General features: G+C 51.3%; 1 protein-coding gene and 1 long non-coding RNA gene across 3 annotated transcripts in view; one reads left to right on the forward strand and one right to left on the reverse strand.

Annotated features, from left to right (window-relative positions):
• The window catches only part of COL4A2 (collagen type IV alpha 2 chain), a 164,733-nt gene that overhangs the window by 69,303 nt on the left and 68,304 nt on the right, over positions 1–27,126 (forward strand). The window lies entirely within an intron of this gene.
• On the reverse strand, positions 730–5,998 carry LOC110255861. Its single transcript, XR_002336773.1, has 2 exons — positions 1,702–5,998; positions 730–1,670 (listed from the first exon to the last, which is right to left on the reverse strand). It is a non-coding gene; the product is annotated as an uncharacterized LOC110255861 (long non-coding RNA).

The raw sequence follows: 27,126 nt of genomic DNA on the forward strand, positions 1-27,126 counted from the left end.
TGAAAAGCAGGGTTCAGAGTGGGAACTGAGGGGCTGCTTCTTCGTGAGGTGCAGATGCCGTTGTTTAAGACGTGCACTCACAATTCCACCAAAGATTTTTACCTAATTTTGACCACAAGTTTCTGGCAGAGAAGCAACTCAATTAGGTCTTGTAAACATTACCCTTGAGGTGTCACATTTTTTTAAGTCCCTTTATTTAAAAAAAAAAAAAAAGAAAAAGAAAGTTTGCTCCACTTGGGGAATAAAGCTGTGTCCCAGGTCCATGCTAGGCGGCTGGTCTTTTCCTGCCATGGAAGGTGGTGTCAGAACAGGATCCAGAAAAAATAGGTATGACACTGTTTTCTTGTTGCTGGATGTCATTAGCTATACATGCTGTGTACTGAACTCAGAGGGGACAACGGGAAGAGAGTAGGAAAAGAACTGTTGCACATGAATTTGAGAAGCTAATATTGTACCACGCTTACCCTATAAGCCTGTCTGGACTCAGAAATCAATTATGTTTTCATTTGATAAATATGCTAATTTGCTGCAGTGCAGTTATGGTTTCTGAAGATTGCACTGATAGGTTTATATGAGGTCAAGAATAAATATTTGTCCCTTTGGCTTTTTCAGTTGTATGAGGTTTTATAGACATCATAAACCAGGAGGTTAATAGGAAAAACAACCGCAAATTATTTCCTTCAGCACTTTCCAAACCACATCACATCCAACCTGATGCATGTGATCCCCGAGGAAGGGGCACCCATGGAGGGGCAGGGCCGGGCCAGCTCTGCGGAGGCTGTGGGTAGCAGCTGCCCCAGACTCGAAAGACAAGACATCCATCCCTCTTGTGACCCCAAGGATGGCAGTGTCTGTGCACCAGTGGCCGGCTTTGGGTGAGAAGGAAGCCTTGTACAGGGGGACAGAGTTGCACTGCGAGCGTGCAGTTATAGAGCAACTGCCACTGACTACAGAGGAGGGAGGCTGGCGGGGGGCGGGGGTGGTTCCCTTCTGTTCTTAATGACTTCAGGGGATTTGACACCTTATTAAGAAGGGGAAAGAGGAGTTCCCATAGTGGCTTGGTGGGTTAAGAACCCGAAATAGTGTCCATGAGGATGTGGGTTCGATCCCTGGCCTCACTCAGTGTGTTAAGGATCTGGCTTTGCCGTGAGCTACACTGTGGGTCGAAGATGCAGCTCAGATCTGGTGTTGCTGTGGCTGTGGTGTAGGCACCAGATGCAGCTCTGATTCAACTCCTGGCCTGGGAACTTCCATATGCCACGGTTGTGGCAGTAAAAGTAAGGAAGAGAAAGAAGAAGAAAGAAAGGAAGAAAAAGGAAGGAAGGAAGGACGGGAGGAAGGAAGGAAGGAAGGAAGGAAGGAAGGAAGGAAGGAAGGAAGGGAGAAAGAAAGAAAGAAAGAAAGAAAAAGAAAGAAAGAAAGAAAGAAAGAAAGAAAAAGAAAGAAAGAAGAGAGAGAAAGAAAGAAAAAGAAGGAAGGAAGGAAGGAAGGAAGGAAGGAAGGAGGGAAGGAAGGAAGAGGGCCAGGGTGGCGCTCAAACCCTCCACGGGTGCCTGAGTCTGTGCAAACCAGCACCTCCCTTGACCCAGGGGAGCGTATCCACCACCTTCCGCTCTGGAGAGCATCGTCCTCAGTGCAGGTGGGTGACTTCCCAGCGCGGCTCCCCCCACCTTCCTCTCTGCCCAGCGCGGCTCCCCCCACCTTCCTCTCTGCCCAGCTTGCACTTGAGGACCGTGGCCCGTTTCACCTTCCTGACCTGGGCTCCTGGAGGAGTTCCCCAGCAGCCAGTGGACGCCGAGCAGTGGCCTGTGAGGAAGGTAGGAGCTGGAGCGGCCAAGGCAAGCGAGGCTGCCCTGCTCCCACAAACAGTGGGTGAGAAGGAATTAGGACAAAAGAAAGAGATGGAGCGCAGGAGGCAAATGAGAAGGGATGCTCACAGCTTGACAGCAAAGGACAAAAAGGGTAAACATTCTTTAAAGTGAAAAACTGAAAGGGCTTAGAAAGCTGGGGCCATCCCACGCTGCAGCCTCCGTGTCTGCTGAGTCCAGCCCAGCGAGGCTCATCATGATGTGGTTGTGATCAGCCAAGTGTTGCCAGGATGTTGAGTTAACATTCCGTATCCCCCGGGGGGGTCCCTGGAACAGAGTATCAGCATCTTCTGGGACCTGCTGATCTGAAGTCTGGGGACTGGGCCCTGCCGTCTGTGGTGGACAACACCCCACCACCACCACCACCACCAAGGGGCTGAGATGCAAGTGCAGATGAGATTCGGGGTTCACTTCGTGGGAAGAGCGACGCCGGTGTGCTTCCTTGTAGAACACGGTTCCCTGGAGAGGGTGTGGTCCAGGAATAAAGTGCCTGCGATGTCAGCTTCGCCGTCGCCACACATGTGCCTTAATATCTTTGAGCTCCTTTTCATCTGTAAAAATGGAAATGAAAATGCTTGCTTCACAGCTTTGGTGTGGAGGTTAGAAATGCCGTTTACCAGCCAACCGGCCACTGTGTGGGATGGCCTTCCTCCGCTTCTCCATCCGGGCTCCAAACCACGTGGAACCCTGTCTATGCAGGAGTTCTCCAGTCAAAAAAGAGGAGGCAGGCGTTCCCGTCGTGGCGCAGTGGTTAACGAATCCGACTAGGAACCTTGAGGTTGCAGGTTCAATCCCTGGCCTTGCTTAGTGGGTTAAGGATCTGGCGTTGCTGTGAGCTTCGGCGTAGGTCGCAGATGTGGCTCGGATCCCACGTTGCTGTGGCTCTGGCATAGGCCGGTGGCTACAGCTCTGATTCGACCCCTAGCCTGGGATCCTCCATATGCCACGGGAAGCGGCCCTAGAAAAGGCAAAAAGCCAAAAAAAAAGGGAGGGGGGAGGCACACTCTTGCCCCCTAGAGGGTCACGCTCTGGGGCAGACAGTAAATGCATCTGAGTAACTGCAAAATGATGACTTAAGGCCACCCAGGTTGGTGTCTGGATCAAGAGCTTTTAGAAAGGTGTGTGCAGAAAGCAGCCCAAAGCTGGACATTAAATGGGTAAATCTTTATCCAGAAAACTCACTTGAATGGGAGTTCCTGTTGTGGCCCAGTGGAAACGAACCTGACTAGATGCCACGAGGATTCGGGTTCACTCTCTGGCTCAATGAGTTAAGGATCCAGTGTTGCCTCGAGCGGAGGTATAGGTTGCAAATGTGGCTCGGATCTGGCATTGCTGTGGCTGTGGTGTAGACCCCTAGGCTGGGAACTTCCATTTGCCTCAGGTGCAGCCCTAAAAACAAAACAAAACAAAAGGCCTGACCCACTTAAATGGACCATCTCCATACCCTCCCTACCCACAGGTGTGTTGCTAGAAAGGGTATTTTTAAAACCTCAGAGGTCAGCCTCCTGATGGTTAAAAATTCAGCCACTCTTGGTCTTGAGAACCGGACCTCGAGTCCGTCCATCAAGAGGAATCGCGAAGCTTCGGCAGCCGTTGTGCTTTGGGTACAGCGATTCCTCGATACCGGGAGAGTTCCTGAAACGAATGGGGAAGCAGTTCACTTCTAGGGAAGCCAGTTATTGGCCAAACTTGCCACCTGTCAGCCAGCAGTCGCTCGCTGGGCTCAGGGGTGGCACCGAGCCTGGCTTTTGGTGGCAGTGAGCTGGAAAGGAACTTGGGGCCAACTGCCGCCCAGACAGTCCTGCACCTGTTCTAAGTATAGAAGGCTTTAGGGATGTTGAGTCTGTTTTTCCTAAGCACCTCGGCCCATGAGATCAGGGGCGAGTAACAGGGCCAAATAAGTAGCCTCGTGGCAGTGGCATCAGCACGTCCTCCTTGAAGACTTGGTCCTGCGGCTTCCTCCTCCGCGGCCCCGCCCTTGAAGGCGGCGAGCAGCTGTGCACACGGGGCCCGCACACAGGTCTCGGCGGCCCCTGCACCTGCTCCTTGCTTTGCTCTGGACCTGGCTCAGGACCGGCCGGCATGTGTTCAGGGCAGAGCTTCAGAGCGTTGACAGCGTCTTCCCTTCTGCTGGCTCTTCCCTGCAGTCGGACTGCGGGTGCCTCAGGGAGGTTTTTAAAGCTTCCGTGTTGATGGCTTAGCCCCAGATAGACCTTTGGGTACCTCTGCATGATTCTCCGTTAGGAAAACTTGACTGTCGAACCCTTACAGCAAAACACCAAAAATGGTCAAGAGGAAAGCTCAGGGGCAGGCCCTGCTCGTGGCTGCTTTGAATAGAATTCTTGGCTGTTACCCTAGCAGGCCCAGCATGTGTGAAAAGGAAGGTTTCTATGTGGAGCATAGAAGAGGCTTAACAACAGGTGGTCTGCTGGGGGAGCCCTCCTGAGAGCGGCCGCCGGGGCGCGGGGGCAGCGCTGGTGAACTTTCCAGGCGGCCTGAGTGCCGGGCGTGGCTGGTGCTCCAGACACTACTTGAAAAGGGAAGGTTCTGGGACTCCTGGCACCGCGGCCTTTCCTCTGCCCAGAACTCAGGGGTTATTTTTACTCGTTGAATGAGAAAGAGAAGGAGCCCTGGGCTCTGTCCCGCTGCCACATTTTTAGAGCGAGAGCAAGATGAATGCTGTCGGAAGGAATGTGTTTATGGAAGAGGCAGCTTTTACCCATCAGAGAATTGTGCTTTTTGACTTTAAACATGGCATACAGCTTCTGGGTGGTGAGTCAGCAAAAAACCTCATCTTGCCCCCCATGTAGGTGAGGGTTTGCCGGGTTCGTCGATTGCTGTTGTACTGGTGAGAGGCACAGAGTCGCTCTGACATCAGAATGCGGGTGATGCGCTGGTGCCCCAGCTTCAGAGGGCTGGGTCCACAGCCTGCAGGCTCCCCTTGGGGGCGGGGTGGGAGGGCGGCTGTGTGTCTGTCAGGACTGCTGCTCTGAACCGTCCCTCGTCCTCCACCCCTGTGTTCTGCCTGCTCTCAGCCTCACCTTCCCAGGCGCTCCCCTCTCCCGACGGATGAGGGTGGGGCCCTATAACCCCGAGCCCCGCCCGGGCTCCTCCTGCCCGGGCTCCTCCTGCCCGGACCTCTCGTCCCACACCCAGGTCCACCCTCCCCTGTCTGCTGTCGCCAGCAGCGTGGACACAGGCAGAACGCATCTCCCCGCCTGGTCACAACATCCCTGGAGATGAGCCTCTTTACGAGGCGTGGTCAGGGCATGAGAGGCCAGGCGCGAGAATAGAGGCCGCCAGGCGATGGAGGGGCCAGAGCGGAGGCTGGGCTGCAGGAGGCGGGGGGGGGGCGACCACCAGCGCCTCTTAAGGCTCATTTACAGGATCGCCTCACCTGATGACCCAGGACAGGCTGTCAGAGCCTGAAGGGACCGTGGCACCTTCCAGCCCCACATCAGTGGGCGAGACCACACAGGGGCCGTGTCACACTCAACCGCTCGCCCCAGGTGACTCACAGCCACAGACCGACACCCCGTTAAGTCCCGTTTCAGCCCTTTTGTGTTGGGGTTTCCAGCGTCCACGTTTCAAGTCGGCAGCATGTATTCCATAGGGAAACTGGAAACCATTCTTTAGGGATTGGAAAGTCCATTCTCATGCCCTTTGACTCCGCTGATGTTAATTCCAAATGACACATTCTCAGGACGCGCTCAGCAGAGGAATCCTATACGGCCAGGCTGTGCCGCCGAGGCCTGAGAAGCAAGGGGGCAGCCCGGTGTGGACTTGCGGGAGTAATCCCCTTGCCAAGGGCCGCACTCGAGACCCCCGTTCCCATGCACCCTGAACACTTGGAATCACCACCAGATTCCAGTTAAACTCTCTCGTCTGCTCGTAGCAAAGTCTGTTTTCTAAACAGAAAACATATCAAGTGGAAGTTCCTTCTCTGACGGTATCTTTTCAAACTGTTTATTCAGTTATTTGGGTCACAAATGAATTAGGAATTCACCAGTTCAAATAAGAAACTATGGGGTCAAGACTTCTTTTCGTGGTATTTCCTCATTCAGAAAAAAAAAAAAAAAAAAAAAGAAGAAGCATTCTTTCTTTATTAGTGCTTTGGGGGTTTTATTATTTTTGCTTTGGGGGTTTTATTATTTTTGTTTTGAGGAGTCTTGGTGACGCTTGTGCTTCCAGAATGCTGGCTTGGCTGCCCTGAGCTCCATAACATGTCAAACTCTTGCATTAAGAAAAGAGCTGTAGGGGTTCCTGTTGTGGCTTAGGAGGTTCAGAACCTGACTAGTGTCCATGAGGATGCGGGTTCGATCCCCGGCCTCGCTCATCGGGTTAAGGATGTGGTGTTGCTGCAAGTCACGGTGTAGGTCACAGATGCGGCTCCAATCCAGTGTTGATGTGGCTGTGGTGCAGGCCTCAGCTGCAGCTCCCATTCGATCCCCGGCCTGGGAACTTCTGTAGGCCCCAGGTGCGGCCCTAAAGAGAAAAAGGAAAGAACTGAGAGTTGTAATATGTGCAGGGCCTCCAAGAGCCCCTTCTCTCACTGTGCAGAGAGTGTCTTTGGGTAGCAGAAGAACCAGAGAAAGCAAACATAAACCGTCAGAAAGCCTGCCAGGTGGGAGTCAACAGACCCGTCCTGGAGCCACTGCCTCGCTGTCACTGGCACCATGGGTCGTGAGCTAAGGAGCCTTTGGAGTAGCAGAGTTTCCAGAAAACTGCCTCGGGCTGCAGATGGAAAGGTGATACCGTCATAAGTGTTGGAGGGAGAGGCAGTAACCTCTGCCCAAGTGTGACCCATCCCCCTCAGCCAGTGGGTCTCCAGGCCAGGTTTGGTGGTCCTCTCCAGCCTGCTGCGGAAGTCTCCTTTGCTGCTCTTCAATGTCCACCTTGAATTTCTTTGTCCCCCAGTACCTCTTATGTTGTGAGCATCCTTGTATGCATTTCTTCTGGAGCCTTCTCTCTTCTTGCCCCTACACATTCCAGTTGGATTTTGGAGGGAGTGAAAACAAACATCTGAGTTTTCAACAGTCAGTGGCAGGAGGTGAAGAACTTCAGGTTTGAGATTCTGGAAAAGAGAAGAGGCTCAACTCGAAGCTAAACACTGAGACGGCGAGGGTGGGAAAAGCGGTGTAATTGAGTCACTTTGATGTGCACCTGAAAGTAACACAACCTTGTAAGTCAACTCTACTCCAATAAAACTTATAAACGAATAAAAATAAGAGTACAAAAGCATCAGCCACAAAAGAGGTCATGTAGCAAGTCCTCAGAGAGCATTGAAAGCCAGTCGGAAGAGTCCAAGCAATTAGTTATTCTCTTTACCCCACACACACACACCGCATATTCCAAAGGAATTGAGTAAACTGCAGTGGAAAGATAAACGTGTCTGGCTGGTTCTTTATCTCCCAGGTGTGGGGGGAAGGGCAGCGTGGGACAAGGACAAGGAGTTGGGATTAAAGGGAGCAAACCGGGGAGAAGGAGTCCCAGGCGGAGCCGTGGGCCTGCAGGCCTCGGAAACCTTCCCCACACGCCTGTGCTTCGTTTGCACAGAGTGCTTGTGAATTCCCACCCCGGCGTGGGTTGTGCAGCAGATGGCCCTGGCCTTGTGCAGAAAAAGACCATATAAGCACACGGCCATCTCATTCCTATTCCCTCTCGGGATGCCTGAGAATCTCCTGCTGGACTTTGCTCCCTGCCTCCCCCCTCTTATCTAATTGTGGTCAAGAAGAATAATTGGAGACTTCCTGCCCTGGAAACCATCTGGCCTTCTGTGGTATCCTCCATCCTTCCTCTTTCTTTAGTTATAAATTAGGCCCTCAAATAAAGAAGGAGAGGGGGACAGTCAAGTACCCAGAAAGTGACGCATGGGAAGAACACGCAGTCCGTGAGTCCAGGAGGGGGGTAAACAAGCACGTCGCTGATTGTCACACACACACCCGCCCCTCCTGTGCAGTCGGAGGAAAAAGACTTCAAGTGAGGATTTATCTCAGCCCAAAGAAGGAATCCCGCAATCACACATGGCTGGGGACGTTGGAGGTGGCCGCCCTGGTCTCACCCGTCTGGGAAGATGAACCCTGGTGGGGCTCCCGCCAGCCCCAGGGCCCCTCCCAGCAGCTAAATTCCCGAAAAATGGAGAATGAAATTAATCTATGTGATTCTCGTGATGTAAAATGGAGCTTTTTGATTTTCTCCCACAAGCGGGTATGAAAAACCATTCCAGAGAGAAGTGAAATTAAAATTGCAAACCCAGCCTTTCACTGGCTTAGTTCCTTAATGCTGGTGACTCTGCCATGCAAGGAGAATTTCAAAATCCGGGTTTTAAAATGCAAGACTTGGATGTGGAAATATGTTCGTATTACTGTTTTATGGCTATGCTACAGTATGATGTAAGCTTTGTATAAACATGAGATGGTCTTCCTATTGAAATGCATTTCAATTCGCTGGGTAGGAAGATTTTTGGGATTTGGTTTTCATCACTCAGTTTTCAGCTATATTTTGTGCTCTAATTCGAGACCATTTCAAAAGAATCTCACTATTAGAAAAATGTTTAAAGTAAACCTTTATTGCATGACTCAGATACAGTGAGGATCAAATATCTTTTCCCAAAACACAGTTGTAGGAGCCTTGCTGGGGAAAACCCTCAGGCAGAGTGAGATGTGAGTCGTGCCCCCAACTCGCGCTCTCTCTCTCACTCACACTCACACACACACTCACACACACACACACACACACACACACACACACACTGTCTCAAGGGCCTGCTCCACATTTTCATCCAGAGGATGCAAATTAGGCAACCACAGCATGAAGTAAGAACTAATGGTAGGGAGTTCCCTGGGGCCCTAGTGGTTAAAGATCCAGCATTGTCACTGCTGTGGCTCAGGTACAGTCCCTGGCCCAGAAACATGCCTCGGGCACAGCCAGAAAGAAAAATTACTAGTGGAATTACTTGTGGGCTTTTCTGGTTTTGGTTTTTGCTTGGGTTTCTTCCAGGCCTTTAGGTTAGGGATGGGTGGTTAGGGACGGGTGGTATTTTCGCTGTAGAACACACACACTTACTCAGTAACCCAGGGAGGCAGGTTGCTTTTTAAGATGAGGAAACGAGGCACGGTCAGTCATCTACACAGGGCCTGTGTTCCAACCCTGATGTCCTCCCTAGAGCCCACCTCTGAACCACTGTCTCCCACCACCCATCTCCAGGAGCCTCAGGCACCACAGAGAAATGCGGATGTAAGAAATTTGGTTTCTGCTCCTCAAAAAATTAAACATGGGATTACCATGTGATTAACAATTCCGCTCCTGGGTATGTACCCCAAAGAATTGAAACAGGAACCCAAATAGATATTTGTTTCTTGCAACATTTTTCACAATCACCAAAAGGTGGAAACAACCCAGGTGTCCATTAATGGATGAGTGGACAAACACAATATGACATAAACATACAAGGGAACATTACCCAGCCTTAAAAAGGACTGAAGTGTTGGTAGCTACTACATTGTGAAAGAGCTTTGAAAACTTTGTGCATTTGAAATAAACAAAATACAAAAAGGATACATAGTATTTTATTCTACTGATACAAAATTTCTAGAACAGGCACTTGTAGAGATAGAAAGTATTTAGAAAATGGGTACAGAGTTTCAGTTTGGAAGGGGCATGAAAACCTTTAAAAATACATAGTGGTGATGGTTATACAAGATGAATGTCTCTAATGCCTTAAGTGGTTAAAAGGTAGAGTTCCCACTGTGGCACAGTGGGTTAAGAATCTCACTGCAGCAGCTTGGGTCACTGCAGAGGCTCAGGTTTGATCTCCAGCCTGGTGTGGTGGGTTAAAGGATCCAGCGTTGCTGCAGCTTGGGTCACTGCAGAGGCTCAGGTTTGATCTCCAGCCTGGTGTGGTGGGTTAAAGGATCCAGTGTTGCTGCAGCTGCAATGTAGGTTGTAGCTGCAGCTCAGATTCCATATGCTGTGGGTTTGACCATAAACAAGTGGTTAAAAGGTAAATATTACATATGTTTTAATGTAGTAAAAATAAAGTATAAAAGGAATTCCCATGGTGGCTCAGTGGTAACAAACCCAACTGGGATCCATGAGGATGCAGGTTCAATCCTTGGCCTTGCTCAGTGGGTTAAGGATCCAGCATTGCTGTGAGCTGTGGTGCAGGTCACAGATGCAGCTCGGATCTTGTGTTGCTATGGTTGTGGTGTAGGCCAGCAGCTGCATCTCTGATTTTACCCCTATCCTGTGAACTTACATATGCCGTGAGTGCAGCCCTTTAAAAAAATTATATAAAAAACGAAGAGACGTATATATAATACATGAATTAGAGCAAAATTGACTGTTAAGCAGGGAGCAGAGACCAGAAAGAAAAGCGGGGAAAAAGCAAACGTCCAGGCAGTGGGGGCTGGGCCCTGGGTGACCAGAGCACATGCCAGGTAAGGCTGTGTCAGGAGCAAAGGGACAGTGGCTATAGGGAGAAGAGCCAGCTTTGAATACAGGGGCTTTAAAAGCTGGGCTGGGCTGTCTGCAGGAGCAGCAGGCTCCTACCTGGCATAGTGGGAATGGAGTTTTAAGGAAGCTGATGCTCAGAGTTGATTCAAGGTTGAGAGGCTGGCGATTAAGAATGAAGTCAGGTGACTGGGGCCTGGGAGTGGGAAGTGAGAGAGGAGCTGGGGGGCTCACATTATCTTCTGGCTCTTTCTGAGAAGTGATGGCAACTGCCATGTTGCCTGGAAGAGAGAAGTCTTAAAGAGCATGGCTTCCTCCATCATGGAGAGAAGCTCACTGCATGGAAGGCATGTGGTTGCATATGGAAGGAGTGGCAGGGGACAGTGCCACACGACTGCTCTCCGTGTCCCCCCTTCTCCCCCCCCCACTCTCCTCTGCCCATGTGCATTTCTCTCCATCTTCCTCTGTACCCCCCGCCTTCACTCTGCAAAGTTAAATAAGAATGTGACACATTTCTCCCATGATTTTTTACTTCAACTTTTTAGACATGATCATTATATCAGCTGAATATAACACTTTATAATTAAGGTTTCCCCCTCCCCCCAAAAAAATCTGTCACTGTGATGCTTTTGACCCATGTCTTGAATTCCACTGGAGGGATATAGACTAAAATAGATCATAAGTAAGGACCCAAAGCAAGTAAAAGTTCTTAATGAAAATGAGGCTATAGACACCCTTCTACATACAGATAACTAACAAGGACCTCCTATATAGCAAAAGGCACTCTACTCAATAGTTTATAATAATCTATAAGGGGAAAGAATCTGAGAAAAATAGATATATATACACTTATGTTGCTAAACCACTGTGCTGTACTCCTGAAACTAACACAACACTGTAAGTGAACCATACTTCAACTTTGAAGAAATTTAAAAAAAAGAAAATGTGGCTAAATTAAATGAAATGTATGCTTCTGTCCCTATTGTTTTAAATAGACTAATTTTTAGAGCAGTTTTCGATGTACAGAAAAATTGCACAGAGCATAGAGTTCCCATAAACCCTCACCCACCGCCCACCGCTACTGCTCTCGGGAGTTAACAATGATTAACTAAGGTGATTCATTAAGGTGATACGTTTGTTGTTGAGTGTGTGTGTGTGTGTGTGTGTGTTTAAGGTGGTACATTTGTTACAACTGATGAACCAGTGTGGACCTTCCATTTTTTTTTTTTTAAATGGGAATCCTTCTTCAAGGATTTGTGTGATTGAATAATTCAAATTGAGAGGGATTTTTACCAAGCGACCAGATGCCAGTGAAAACAGGGCGGGTTCCCTCACTCTATGACTAGAGGGTCCTGGCGGTTCCTCCACAAGCACACGCCCCGAGTCCGATAGACTTGCCCTCGTCTTCATGGGGAACCCTCATTTGGACAGGAACCGCCACAAGAAGGTCTGTGGAATCCTTTCATTTTCTGGAGAACACACCTCCACGGTTCACTTTTAGCAAAACATCAGACAGTCCCATTACCCTTTTTTCTTTTAAAATCCCTAATAATCTCCAAAAGATAAGGACTGAACGTCTTGTCATTAAATCCCATGATAGTCTAAAATGAAGCCATGCAGAATTTTATTAGACAGGACTAGGTTGACCCTTTCATCTGGTGATGATAAAAATTAAGGGTGATTTCCAGGTCCTGAGGATAAAATAGGATTGACGTCAGCATTCAAAGAATTGCAAAGATCTGTCTTCCATCATATTTTTAAACTGCTGAGTGTGTCAGCTTGGATCCGAGAGGGACTTTGGAGAAAGATCCAGTAAGTGTGCACATGGTCTGGGATTTTGTTTTGTGTTTCAAGCCAGGGCCTTGCATCCCACACGCCCTGCGTCTGCACTCCTTCTGTGAGCCCAGGTTCCGAGGACATGACTAATACGGGGTCATTCCCAGCCTTACCATCCTTGGTCATAATACTGCTCAGGCCCAGTGGGGCTGCCAAGACCACGGCGTGGCCCGGCTAATATTCCATGACTGGCAGGCTATTTGGAAACCTGCTCTGGCCCACTGCTGCGAGGCCCCCATTGATATTTGTCTGAAGATAATTTTATAGTCCGTTTACTTGTAACTGCGTCACAGCCTTGAGCTCCTACTTACAGAATTTCTGCCAAGTGCAGCTTGAACAGGGAGAGGCCCATGCAGCCCCAGAGGAACCCTCCTCACGTCACAAGCCACCACTCTGTCTCCGGGTCTGCGTCCCCTTCATGTGAAGGGGGATGGGGGTGGCAGGTCGTCCATAAACATGAGCTTAACGAGGGAAAAGGGCATGAAAGGAAAACTCTTAAAAATGAATGTCTCATTTCTCCTCCCCACTTAGTGATGAATACATATTTTTATATGAGTCAATTGCGGAGCTTTTTTTTGTTTAAGTACATTGTGGGTGGCATGTTTCACAGCCTTGGAATAGCAGACATTTAGGGAATCAAAAGTGGGGGCCAGGAGTAGGGGCTCTGAAGGGACCGCCACTCACAGGGTCAGGTAGCCGCAGTGACGATGGATCACGTGAAGCGCAGGCAAGCCATAGAAATGATTATACCAACTCCAGGTGAATGAATGGTCCCTTGTGGCCGTAAAGGGGAGTGAGGGGGGTGTGTGGGGTTGCGGGGAGAATCAGCTCAGTGCTGGGGCTGCAAGAGGACTTTGGAACCCGGCTCTTGCACCATGTGTTTATAGTCCTGAATTTATTTATATTATTTGGAACCCAAGAGAAGATTCTCTAAAGTTATACTTTAACAGCCCTCAAACTGGAAGGATGGACTAGTTGTTGCTGGAAGCAGCCATGTCAGAAACCACCTGGGAAAACTCACAAGTCACTGCAGATAACCTCGCCATGGATTTTGTCGGCTTTGATGGTATTTTTAGAAAAGCACAAAAATCCAAATTAAAATATCAGATGCTTTTTTTCTTTTCTTTTTTTTTTTTTTTTTTGTTGTTGCCTCTGCTTCCTCTTCCTTTTCTCGCCCTCTCTCTTGGTTGTTTCCATTACTATTTTTTGCTATTTTTACATGCTGCCGGGGGCAGGGGGGGCACCCACTGTAAAATATGTTTGTTTACATGCAACTAAAAATAATGAAACTCCTGTCTGTTATGAGGGCCACTCAGCCAACCTTTTGCTATCACAGCAGGAAATCTAACCAGTGAAAGATCAGAGATGCAAGTTTAGAATCATCCTTGCCTTTGAAATTAAAATGAAAGCATCATGGCTTGTGCACCCACAGTACCGGCTGGTCCAGACCAGGGGAAAGTCAGAGCCGGAAGTCGGCTAGTGAGTGATTGCCGGACCGTCAACCAAATTAATTTAGATTGATCTTAGACTTCCCTTCCGGGGTCAAAGCCATTTTCTTTAAAAAAGAACACTCGTCCTTGTCTAACTGTACCCATTCTTGCTCAATGAGGCCGTTTTAACAAAAGACATCAAGCACAAATGTCGGTTAGTCGTCGGAACTTTTCTTTGTAAAAATCCAGAGAATGTGAACCTTGGTACAGCTCCTGCGCCCACTGTGCTGGTGGATATTGAGGGTGTTGAAGGACTTGCAGAGGAAGGGAAGAGCGGGAGGGAGAAAAGGCAGTGAGTATTGCCCATCCTGGGTACCACTGGGCCCCGGAGTCCTCCCAGAAGCACTCAGGTCAGGGACAGTGAGCCTCACGGTACCACCTGCCCAAAGTCACGCCAGGAGGAAGCAGCAGAGTAAGAGAATGTGTTTTCCCCACATACCCTCGAACCTCCGTGGTTGAAAACATAGTTGGGAAGCTCACACCCATCAGACAACCAGAGAATCCGCGAGACGTTATATCAATGCTGCCATTTTGGGGCAAAATTGAACCATCCCATCTTGACCTGGTCTGGGACTGAAAGACGAGTCAGCTTTACCCATGATGGGTTTTTAAGTGGCTCTTTGAGTTTGGTTGGCCTCAGACCTCAAGTCTTGCATATCTGACCCATTTTACCTATTTTCCTTCCCACAAATTGACAAATAACAAGATAAGGGAGTCAGCCTAGGTCTTATGAAACCTCTCATTCTCCAGATGCATACCATTCCCAGAGTGATGCAATCCAAGTTTGTGAGAAAGATGGAAGTATTGGAACTTTTCGAAAATGACTATAATTTTGGAAGATTTGCCACGAAAATGTTCTAAAACGTAAATTCCCACACAAGTATTCTGATTTATTTTACTCTGGTCATATTTGCAATCCCCAGTCTTCCTGGCAGGAATTGGAGAGGCCACCTGCTCCTCTCAGAGGAAAAAACATGCTGTTTCAAGGCCGAGAGAAGGCGGGATGTGAGTGAGGTTTGCTTTGGTCACGGCTTCTGTAGCTCGGTAATTGCACAAGCTCCTTCTGTAAGATGCTTGATTAAAATTCTTGATGGCTTTAGTAATCGCCACAAGGCTAAGAGAATCTAATGTTCTTGAATTTGTTCCATACTCATAATATAGCCAGTAACCATGTGTAGTAATCAAAAGTTCCCAAAACATGCGGCCAGCTGCATTTCTAAACTTTAATAAGGTTTGTGTGCTGGCTTTTCCTGCAGCCTCAGGAACCAGCCAGCCAGGATTGAAACTTCTGTTTCCATTCATTCCTATAGGGCATGTTTGTTTTATAAACCTAATCTTTTCTAAATCCTTTAGAGACCAATTTGCAAAACTAGTGGAAGTTGGAAAGTTCCTAAGCAGATGAGAAACTTCAGATTTTAGTTGTTTTCTGAACATTAATTCACTTTCCGGCTCTTGAAACTGTTCAAATGGAAATGCCTACCCTCCAACCGCTCATATCATAGAAACCAGAACTGGGAGAGGAGTTAAAGGTCAACTTTCATTAACTGGAAAGTTGGTTAACACAACAATTACAGTAAGAAAAGTACCATTCTCCAGGTAATCAAACGTGTATTCGGAATTTTAATTAAAGAGCAGAAAAATCCCAGCGTTGTAAATATTCTTCCCCGACTCGATGTCCAGGTCCTTGACGGTCATCCTCATTTGTCATTGTTTGTATTAAAACACGTAGGAGACAAGCAGGATGGTCGTCTTTGTGACTACTGTGTCATCTCCCCAAAGGGGGAACGATGGGAACCCCAAACCTTTATCATTCTACTACGATTGATCCCAATAAAGAAAAAGGCCCAGCTCCACTTCCGTAGATAGGAGAAAAGACTTATTCAGCAAATCAAGTGTTCAACGTGATTGACGACCTCAATTTCTGCTTTCTATAGGAATTCACATGGTCACGTGAACATATTCTGAGCTGTTCTTTTTCAGCTTTGTGAGTTCAACACTTTGGCCAGCATTCCGTTTTCTAAGTTTTACCAGAGAACCATGTAAAAGGGGGGGAAAAAAATCTCACAAATAAAATTATATTAGGAGAAAAAAAAAAAAAAGAGGCAGATAAAGCTCTTGGGCTTCCAGCGCCTCTTAACAAAAAACATCTGCTGAACTTCCTGAATTTTTCTAAGACCTTGAGAAACACACCCACGCATTTCCAACTTTTTTCCTAACCATCAAGTTGGCTTAGCAGGGCTCAGCCAACTGACGGCTCCATCTGACAGTTGTTCAGTTTTGCCTTTTTTTTTTTTTTTTTGGAAATTCATTATCTGCTTGTTTATTCCATAGATACATATGCCTGCTGTTGTTCTGAGGGCCGGGAGAGAAGCAGAGAGGAGGTTTATGGAGAAGAAGTGTCAAAACTAAACCTAGTCTGTAGAGAAGGGTTGGTTTTGCTCAAGGGAATCAAACCAGCCCATTGTAGTATGACCCACGTCTTTTAAAACAAGCAGTCCTTTCAGTCACATGAAGTACGTGTCACACAATGTCATGACGGTGTTTGTCTTCTAAGCTCGAGGGAACTGAATTTCATGTGTGTAGAGGAGACGGTGGGGTTTTGTTTGTGTGTTTGCCTCCCTGTGGGAACGAAAACAAACAAGGTTTGTTTCTAAAAAGCTTCTTCAGAGTTCAGGTTGCGTTTTAGGAAACGTCTGCCTCTGCTTCCTTTTTTCTAAACCTGGACTTCGTCGTGCTCATCTCAGACCCCAAGGCGGGGCACTCGGTCCACACCCACGCGTATTCTGCACCATTGTCTTGGTCTAAGGGTCTTTAACTGTCTCGGACTCACGTACAGTTCAAGGCAAAAAAAAAAAAAAAAAAAAAAGGTAGTAAATCATAGAATCGTGGTGTGTTTCCATTTCTCTTATTTAAGCTGATTACCTCTTTAAGGTAAACTTAAAGTTTACCAGTACTGCTCTTCAGATCTGAACATGTATTTGAAGGTGCTGCTCTTCCAGTAAAACACAGAACTTGTAAAAATCAGTATCTTTGGGGGAGGAGGCCTTGCTCCCGGCTTGCAGAAATCCCCAGGCCAGGGACCAAACCTGCGCCACAGCTGTAACCACAGCCATGACAGTGCCAGATCCTTAACCCGCTGAGCCATGAGGGAACTCCTGTATCTTTTGATGATTCCCTGCTTCAGCAAACATGCTGCCGCCCACTGTGTGTGGGAGATGGTGGTGTGGGTGGTAGGTGCTCTTGAGGAGGGCTTGGCGGCATCCCCTGGCAGAGAGAGCGCAGTTCTCCCTGTGGCGCAGGCTGTGCACACCTGCCCACGGTGCTCACTCTGGGGAGCAGCCGTGCATCCACAGGGCTGGCCCTTTGGCAGGGCTCACCTTGACAGGTGGGTGAGGTTAGCAGGACAAGGCTGAGGGGTGGGCGTCTGAGGCAGAACCACTGAAGGAGCCGAGAAAGAAACCCCCAAGGGAAAGTGGAGAAAAAGCGGCGGGGGGCAGGGGCGGGTAGAAAGACAGTTGTCCCCTAGAGGAGTGTCTGCAGCGTCAGACGCCCCACAGAGCAAGAGTGGAGTCAAAACCACTGTTAAAGCAACAGGTTTCGAAGAGGAAGGGGCGTTGGGTGGTATCCAGCAGATGTGGGCTGGAGGAATCTTAAATTCCCGTAAAACCCGAGCACAGCAGATTAGCTCAGAGATCAAAGAGGTGAATGGTGGCTGGAAAACAGTCTTTGTTCAGAGGACCAGCGAGGGGTGAGTGAGCGCTGGGGAAGGGCGGGGCTGGTGACAGGGACTCTCTCAAGGACCAGGCATTGTGGATGCCTGAAGTTTCTTATCTGGGTCCTAGAAATGCCTGCCAGACGGTGCCAGCAGGGAACCTCAGGCTGCGGTGGTCCCCTTCCTTGGAAGCCACAGAACTTTCCTGGGGGACCTTCAGCTTAGATGAGAAGACAGGCTGGAGGCCCCGGGGCCAGGCTGGAGCTGGTGGAGAAGTGGACCAGGCTCACACACCTGCTTCTGCGCCCTCCGCGGGCCACTGGGGCGCCCTCTGTGTTTAGAGATGGCTCCTGCACCTGGAAATGTAACAAGTCCATTGAGTAATTTATAGACCATTTGAAATCACTTCATTTCCCCCCTTGCTTTTTTTATTTCTGGATTATTTTTCATAAGGGAGGGAGCTGGTGGTCTTTGTTGTTGATGGCAATCAGGATGTTCCCAGAGAAGCCCCCAGAAGCAAGCCAGGGTCACCGGTCCTTCCGTGGTCTCTGGCCAGCAGCTCAGGAAGGTGAGCCGACAGCAGCTCAGGGAGTCGTTTTCTGATGAATTATCGCATGAAGGGAACCACACTAGCCTCTCGGTGGTCACATCTCTGCTCCTGAATTTTTCCTGGTACATCAGAGCCCAGCTTCTGAGAAAGTGCTACTGTTTTCATGACAAAGAGGAATAGCTGGCAGAAAAGTAAATCTATGGCTGCATTTACCATAATCTCAGATGTAAACCAGATAGTGAATGGTCATTCGTGACCAGCAATGTCATGGTGAATGAAACCAGAGAGGTAGGTAGGGGCCTGTGAATGCAGCATCTGTGTAGACATTTAGGGCTTCCTCGATGTAGGCAGAAGTGGGGAGAAGGGGCGTATTCGCCAGGCATTCCGTGGATGCAGGACACAGCAGGCTGGAAACTCACTGCGAAGATGTGCCTGCTGTCTGGCCCTAAACAAGTGATGGCGCAGCCAGGAGCAGGCCAGGAAATCAGCAGAAATGGGCACCTAGACTCCTATTTGCATGTGGATGCAAGCTACTCTATACAACCAGGCCCAGCCTGGGCCCATCCCAGACAGAGTTCAATTCCTGGGAATGAGCCTATGAGGCCAGTGTAATCTGGTTAGAAATGAGAAGCGAATGCTTGGAGGTTTGGATTTTTTTTTAATTACAAATAAGCCAGGATGCTTTGCCCCTGACATTGCTGCACGTTAACTTCCATTTGAGTTCGTATTTTGTATTTCTCATGTTTTTCTCCCTTCTGTCTTCTTCACAGCGCCCAAATGTACGAAGGGAAGATAGAGCTGTAGGTGCAGGTGCGGGTGTCGTGTAGCTCTAGATGCCAGTTAGATGCAGGTGTCGATGCAGGTGCAGGTGCAGGTGCAGATGTAGGTCGAGATCCCTGTCAGCAGTAGTTCTGACTCCATTTATGGTCAGGACTCACTAGAAGGCTGCGAAACTCTTGGTTGGATCCTGCTGGCCGGTGAAGGGCCAGTATCTCTGAGCTGGTTCCGTCAGAGGCAACAGCTGCCCAAACGGGCATTAGGCCAGCCTCCCTCCTGCTGGATCAGGCCATGCCGGGAGGAGGCAGCGTCACCACAAGGCAGGCCTTCTCGTCAATGCCAGAAATCCCTGTCATTCACCAGACAAGGGGCCATGGCCTCTCTGGGGAGTGGCAGGGCTCCGGCCAGCCCTGGAGATGTGGGCACACAGTGTGGACCCAGGATGGGGGCTGGGAGAGAGGTGGGCAGGAGCAGGCTGTCAGCAGAGAGGTGCGGTGTGAGGAGAGGGAACAGACATGTCCCCACCCTGTGGCTTTGGGGTCAAGATCTGTGTGCGGCTGTGACCTGGGGGAGGTGCAGAGGGGGGCCCTGGTGGTCACTGTTCTCTCGTTCTTGCTGGGAGCCGGGCTGGAGGAACTGAGGTCCCGGCCCTGGGAGGTGCTGAGGCCACAATGCCCATGGGACGTCAGGCTGAGAGAGGGTCTCTGCCAGCAAGCCCCCCAACGCAGCTTCCAGGGGGCTCCTACGAAGGAAGAGCTCACACAAAACCCCAAAACCCAGATTTCACAGCACAGGGGCCAAGGAGGAGGCTGAATAAGATGCCAGGGGAGCACAGAGAGGCCCCGCAGAGCCAGGGCCAGGGGAGGGCCCATCTGCAGAGGGCAGGGCCTGGTGCAGCTGCCAGGGTGCCCCTGGACGAGGGGAGAGATGGTCCGGGTGGCGGGGCAGCGGCAGCTGACACAGTCGGGGCAGTGGGAGGGACGAGGTGACCTAGGAACGTATGCAGGTTCTGTTTGAAAACAGAGAAAATGCTACCAGGCCCGGCACCTCCCAGAGCGGTGGGGGGCTCCCTGGCACCCTTGGCACCCCCTGCCTACCCGAGGCACTGGTGTTCCCAGCCTGCAGAGGGCCCGTCTGGCCGAGGAGGGTCAAGAAGAGGAGCAGTGGGGCTCAGAGGGCCTTCCACGTGGCTGGGCTCCGGCTCGGAGAGAGCTGTCCCGGCTCCCGCTCTGCGTGGCCTCCTGGCCGAACAGCACAAACACACAGGACAAGCCCAGGAGGCCAGGGCGGTGACAGGGTACAGCATAGCCACTACTGGGGGGTTCCTGTCATGAACCCAATTCGTATCCATGAGGACACAGGTTCGATGCCTGGCCTTGTTCAGTGGGTTACAGCATTGCTGTGGCCGCGGTGCAGGCCGTGTCTGCAGCTCCAATTCCCCCCTCAGCCTGGGAACCTCCATATGCCACAGGTGCGGCCCTAGAAAGCAAAAAAAAAAAAAAAAAAAAAAAAAAAAAAAAAGCCACCGCACACAAGGGAGCATCCTGACAAGATGTCCAGATAAAAGGCTCCCCAGGCTTCGTCGCCCTGAGATGCTGAGCCCTCGGTTGTGATGGAGAAACCGCACTGCAGGTGGTCTAATCCCCAAGGAGGCTGGAGGCTTCCCCACAGATCCCACCCTGGGCTGTATCTCCACCCTCTCCGTAGTAGCCCCACCTATTAAGTGGGCCCTGTGCGTCGTCGCTCATCACACATGGTGCCCTAGGATCTCCCTCGGACCTCAGGTGCCTTCTGGGGCCGCGCGTAGCCCTGCAAACACGGCCGCGGGCAGTGGTCGCCGGCTTCCATTTTGTGGATGAGACGGGTCTTTCTTTTTCCTCCAACACCCGCTGTGGAGAGCGAGCGTCCTCGAGGCTGTTTTCGGCCGCGTCCGGAGCCCAGCGCTCCGGCTGAGTCACTGCTCTGGAATGGAGGTTAAGGTCATCCGGCTTCCTCTCGCCCGGGACCCCGGGTCTCCGTCTGGACGGATGAGCCATCCATTATCTTCCCACCAGACTGAAAAAAGATCAGTTTCTCGGGGTGTGTTCTCTTTTTTCATTGCGGATGTGTATTCGGTGTGGGTCCAAAGGATGACCCCAAAGCTGGGAGTCTTAGGAACTTCGACAGGCCGGACTCCCGGGGGCGCGAGGCCCTGTTGACAGGATTTAACCCTGACCCCAGCCCCCACATCCTTGGCAGCCCAGGGATGCTGCCATCCCAGCGCTCTGACTGCTCCATGTCTCCAGAACATTCCCTGCTGCAGCAGGTGTTATCATTGATAACGTCTCTGCAGAAGCGCTTAGTGTCCAAAATGGCAGAGACTTTCGAAGCTGTGAATCGGGAAGACTGAATTGTGATCTGGCTCTACTGTCCGCCCTGTAACCTTTCCCAACATCAGAGTTCCCATCGCGGCTCAGCAGGTTAAGAACCTCACGTGGTGTCTATGAGGATGCGGGTTTGGTCCCTGACCGCTCAGTAGAGGATCTGGCACCGTCACCTCCTGCAGTGTAGGTTACACATGTGGCTCGGATACTGAGTTGTTGTGACTGTGGTATAGGCCAGCAGGTGCAGCTCCGACTCAACTTCTAGCCTAGAACTTCTATATGCCACAGACGCAGCCATAAAAAGATGAATGCATTAATCTTTTCCAGTATCGGACTTCACGGGCAGCATAGATTGTGAGGAATTGATGACCTTGGACACCAGGCTGCCCTGCCACTACTGACCGGTCCAGGATACATCAGGACTCATAGTCATCATTTTGGGAGCTGGGCTAGATCTTTCTCCAGGTTGTTCCCTAGGTCACAAGGGTCACACGTCCATAGTCCAGCGTGTGTTCCAGTCCCCTCACGTGGTCTGGCACACTGAGGCTGTGTCCAGCACGTGTCCCAGTCCCTCGCATGGTCTGACGTGCTGAGACTGTGTCCAGCACTGCACAAATACAGTCCCCATCACGTGTGGACCGTCAGAACCCCACAGCCCCACGTGGCCCCATCACCCCCTGAAAATGTCCAGAACCCTTCCGTCTGTGAGCACCCACTGCCATCTCTCACCACTTCCCTCTGGCATCTCTTTCAAAGTTTCCTTTCTTCTCACACTTATCCTAGGAAACAACTACCATTCTGTCTCACGATGCCTCTCCCAAAATTGGGGTTGAAGACACTTCTATATCCCTTCGTTTTGTTCAGAACCAGGTAGCCGCAGGTTCTGACCCTCCCCCTCTTGCCTTGTGAGGGGCAGGGGGAGTGGGGGTGGCCCTGGTGCCCATCAGGCATGGCCGGGCCTGTGCATGGCCTTCAGTTTCTTAGTTTCTTCTCTGGGTTCCTTGCTGTGGTTAATGCACAGAGCCTCGTCAGCCATGTGGCTCCTCCCACCACAACAGGCTCTCCTGGGAGGCAGATGCTTGAATTTCCCACGTGGTCCCTGACTCTGAAAGCATATTCTCTCAAAGATCCAGCTAAACCCTTTGTTCTGGAAATGCTTAGCAAGTCAATCATTTTACCATAAAAACTGCCACCACGGTTCAGAAGCCGTCAGATCTTTGTAACACAGCCCCTCAGCAGTGGATCTGTTCATGGAAGCTGGAGAGAATGCAGGTGAGAGACATGTCTGATTGTCCCCAGAGTGTTTTGATAGCTCAGACTTTCACCCTGTCCCCCCGCTCCCCCCCACCCCCACATACCTTCTGAGCAGAATTGCTGAAAGTAGCAGAATGGCCTCGTTTGAGTTTCACCTTTTCTTTCTGGCCCAGGTCACTTTCTCAAGCAGGAGGGGGATTAATGAGCCGTGAAATGGCCCCAGTTGAGCAGCATCTGGTTAAAGCAGAGAAGCCAGGCTTTCGGATAATCGCTGCAGGTTGCAGGTGGCTCAGTGTTGTATAGATGTCCATGAACCAGGCGTACACGGGTTTGTTTCTCAGTCAGTTTGTCCATCTGCTCTGGGCTTGACTGTAGCTTCATGAAGATCAGTAAAAAAGATACATTCAGGGTCCAGAGTCACCTCTCTGACTCCGGGGAGGTTCAAACGTGCAGTGACTGGGCCTCTGGAATGTTCTGGAAAGCTGGGTAGGAATCCCCTCCTCTCCCAGCCAGCTAAGGCCCCCCAACCTCGTGCCTCTGCTTCCCCACTTATAAAACGGATCTAAGAACAGTTCCTGCCTCACAGAGGTATTGTGGGGCTTAAGCCAGTTTACTCTTGAGAATTGCTGCCGGCAGTACATGCTCTGGTCTAGAGATGCTAGTTGTTCTTCTAACCTAGTCCCACACGGGACCAAGTCCAGTGCCTTGATCTCTGCGCTGGGTCTGGGCTCCAAAGGCCCTCAGATCATCTCTCTGTATCTGTATCTATGGCTGTGTATTTAAACACTTTCCTTTGAGCAGTCGAAAGGGAAGGGAATTATAAAATAACTATTGATTTAGTGCAGCTGCCCTGTGACAAGAAAAACGGGATTTGACCAGCTCTCTGGACACCACTGGAATTCTGCCATCAAAATTTTCACCAGCATTCCCCCCATGGGCGGCTGGCTCCACGGTAAATGCGAGACCTGCCTTCCGACACTGAGGAAGGCCATCCCAACCCAAAAACGCTCGCAAGACCTTGGCCTTTGCAAACCAAGCGTGGGGAGGGCCCTGGTCCAAAGAGCACGAGGGGCTGCCACCTAGTGTTGGCCACCAGAACTGCAGGGAGCCCTCAGACCCCGGGGTAGCCAAGTGGCAGTCCCCGGGCGTCTTCGGTTGCTGTGATGTTAAAATTTGATTTTACACTGGAGACCTTCCGTAACTGTGGAAAAATCTTCCTTTCGTGGCTTTGTACAGACCACGCTGGCAAACTCACCCCCTTCTCCACAATCTGCCACCTCCAGAGCCACAGCGATGTGCTCAACAGCTTCTGGCTGTCGCTGGTGCTCAGAAGAGCCTGGTTCCAACGGTCCCAGGACCCAGCTCCGCAGGAGGAGCCCTGGCTCGTTTCCCGTCTAGATTTCAACAGGCAATGTCTCACCTGTCTGTGTGATCCGCGCGCGGTTTCGACGGGCCGGTGCTGGGGCCACCCTTTCTGGTTCCGTCCCAGAGGCCTGGAAAGCATCCTCGCTGACAATGCAGATAAAACCAGACCGTCAGGTAGAACCGACTCTCGGAAGGGCGTCGGTTCTGGCGCGGAGGGTGGACGAGAGCTGAGGTGGTGGGCGACGCATTTTGACGTGATGGCGTGACTTAGGGACCTGGGGGGAGGCAGGACCAGAGGGCCGCGGGCCCGCCACAGAATCACCACTGACACTCCACTGTGGAAATGCCTCCGCAGTCACGCGCTGCTTCTGATGGTCGGAAAACAGGAGACCGGAGGAAGCCGACTTTGTCGCCGGGCAGGGCTGGGTGACGGCACAGCCCTCGTTCATTCGTGGAGCAGACACGAGCACGTTCTGGGTGCCCAGTGCTGTGGCAGAGGCTGGGGACAGAGGCTCTGACAAGACCGGGCCCCAGCGACCAGCTCAGTGAGTGCTGTGGTTGGAGCAGCTTTGTGAGCCCCTGGTCAGGGTCAGGGTCAGGAGAAGGTCCCCAGAGCAGCTGGAGCCGGGAGGACAGGCACGTGCAAAGGCCATGAGGTGCGAGGCCTGGTGCCAAGCTCGGTCAGCCTGGAGCCAGGGGACCCAGGCTGCATTGGCAGGGACACAGCCGAGGTGTACCAACGAGGTGGGCCCCTGAGCCTCGAGGACAGATCTGAGGGGGAAGGTGAGGGAGGAGAGGAACCTCCACCTGCAGGAAGCAGCCACTCAGGGGTGGTCCTTGCCCTGGAGCCGGCCTCTGAGGACAGTGTAGTGGGGACAGCAGTGACCTTCCCCCAGGCCTCTTTGGGAAGGTACGGTGATCTCATTCGTGGGTATTCACGAAAACAAGTCCACACACCAAATAGCCATACCTGAATGATTCTGGCAGCCTGAGTCACACTGGCCAACCTCTGGACACAGTTCAGGCGCCCTTCAGGGAGTGCATGGCTAAGGGCCGTGGTGGCAGCTACACCAGACAGGTCACATGGTCCCGACACGCAGCTGGGCAGTGGATCACAGAGCCACTCTGGAGAGGAGGCGCTGAGCGCCTCACTGTGACCGTCCAGGAGAGGCGGGACAAGAAGCTGGAGGAAGCTCGGGCGTCCGCAGAGGTTGGGGAGGGGGCTTGACGGCAGGAGGACAGCCCAGCGACTTGGGAAGATGCAGCTCCCAGCACATGTCCCAACCCAGAATGACACACCAGAAAAGTGGGTTTCGCTGTGGGCCAATTTCAAAACCAATTTTGAAATCTTCCAAAGGAAATGAAAAAAGTCCAAACTTTGAGGAAACGGAGATGACAGATAAGTGGATTAAAGCCAAGGAAGGAGCAGAGGGGCCACGCCCTTTCTAGGACAGGGCTCAATTTAGAACTTGTCCTGTTCAGGAACGTTGGACACACAGATGAACAGGAAAAAGGGCCGGGTGCCCAGCCAAGTCGGAACCCTCGCTGGCTCCTAATCTTGTTCCCTTTGTTGGCCAATTTCTTTTTTCATAACAGACCCGCTTAATATAATGCCAACTTCGAGAATATTTTTCTTTCATGTGGCTGTGTTTAGTCTAAATGAGCAGGAGATAGAGCTGCTGGTTCCGTTCCCGGACTGTGCCAAGGGTACTGAGCAGTCCCGCCGAGGCCGCCAGCCTGGTTGGCCATCTCAGCGCAAGGCCAAGCGCACGGTGTCTCCTCTCGCTCTGCGCCACCCCCGCCCCCCGAGGCCACGTGCCCGGGCAGCCGGCCACCAGCACAGGGCCCCTTGCCAGGCAGGGACAGAGACCGGTGTCACAGCCCAGTCTCCACTGCGCACCTGAAATGACCAAAGAGCATGACCTGGGAGCACCTGGGAGCAGGCGGCCCGGGCAGCTGGCACGTGAAAACTAACAGCCTGCCACCAAGGCCACCACTGCGGCCACCGTTTTCACGACCAGTTTTAGGATTCCAGTGACTGCGTTGCCGCCTGTTCTCTGTGTTTAATTTTCTGAGGAACCATTGAAGTGCTTTCGGTGTCACTGTGACTGCGAGAGCGCAGAGGGGCCGCCCCGGCGATAGCGCCTGATGACGTAGGAGCTGCCGCTGATGCTCTGGTGTTGGTCTGCTTCCCCGCGGTCCGCTGCCCGGTCAAGGAGCGGCTCGTGCCTACGGGAGGCCCGACCACCGGATCCCGGAGTCGGCTCCTTCCAGCCGCTTCCCTGCAGGCTGCCTCTGCCCGAGGCCCAGCTCGTCCCCACTCCCACCTCCGCCTTCCGCGAGAGCGGGAGGCCTAGCAGATCGAGGCCGACTGTCCGGCAGGGGTTCATCTTTAGGCAAAGGAAACGTCCTTGTTGCTACAAGCGCAGGGGCAATGAAAGGCTCTTCCAGAAAATCAACTTTTCGGAGCTGTGCCAAGCCAGATCACATCCAGACTATAAAAAGCTCAGCCCCGCGTTGGGCTGAAGCCACTGTGTCGGGCGGCCCTTGTACCCGTGTGCCTGTTCTTAGAATAAGGAGCAGTGTTTTCCGGCTGATTGGGCCCGTGGGTGGCGAACAAGAGGGGTCTTCTCTTGACGTTAAAATGTGACTCTTCCAAGTCTAATCGTTTCTGATAAACTACACAATGGCTGCTATGATTACGAGTGACTCCCTCTGTTTTTGTTTTTCATGGAAATCACCTGTAATGGAACCAGTGACTCCTCGGTGTATCTTTTGCTCCTGAATCTAATTTGGTCCTGAGCCACGTCCACCCGCTTCATCCTGTGGGCTGTGGGCTGTGGGCTGGACGGACCTAAACCTGCCAGGATCACTCTCGGACAGACCTGCTTCCAGACATGGAGAGTGCAGGCTGGGCTCCCCAGCTTTTCTCGCCTCCCCAACAGACGCTTTTGAAAAGCATCTGGCCGGATGTGTTTAAGGTGGCATTTAACAAGCGTCCTCTCTCCTTCCATTTCTCAGTGTTGTCTGTCTTAATCCGCGGTTAAGAACGTACCCGAAGGACTTGGCCCCTGCTCTCAGAGGCCGTCCTCTTAGTCTTCGCCTTCACCAGACCCCTTTGCGGTTGTGGGTCTGTTTTCAGGCCAAGTTCATGAGGCACAGTAACATACAGTTCGTGGCCACTGGCAGACACGTCTGGGCAGGTAACGGCCTCCAAAGTCCTGACGCATTTGTGCCCTTTGCCATCGGTCCCTCCATCTGCCTCCAGGCCTGGCCTCACGCTCTGCTTCCTGTATCCAGAATGTCACCTTAGCCTGTGATATCACACAGTCAGGGTGGACAGAACGCAGCCTTTGCATCTGGACCCCTCGCTGACCTGTGCCAAGGTCACAGATGCCTCGCAAGGCTTCCTCGCGGTCACTCCCAGAGCGTCTTCCTTTTTCATTGCTAGGTAGTATTC

This window comes from Sus scrofa, chromosome 11, assembly GCF_000003025.6.
Source record: "Sus scrofa isolate TJ Tabasco breed Duroc chromosome 11, Sscrofa11.1, whole genome shotgun sequence".
In the NCBI taxonomy this organism is placed as follows: Eukaryota; Metazoa; Chordata; class Mammalia; order Artiodactyla; family Suidae; genus Sus; species Sus scrofa.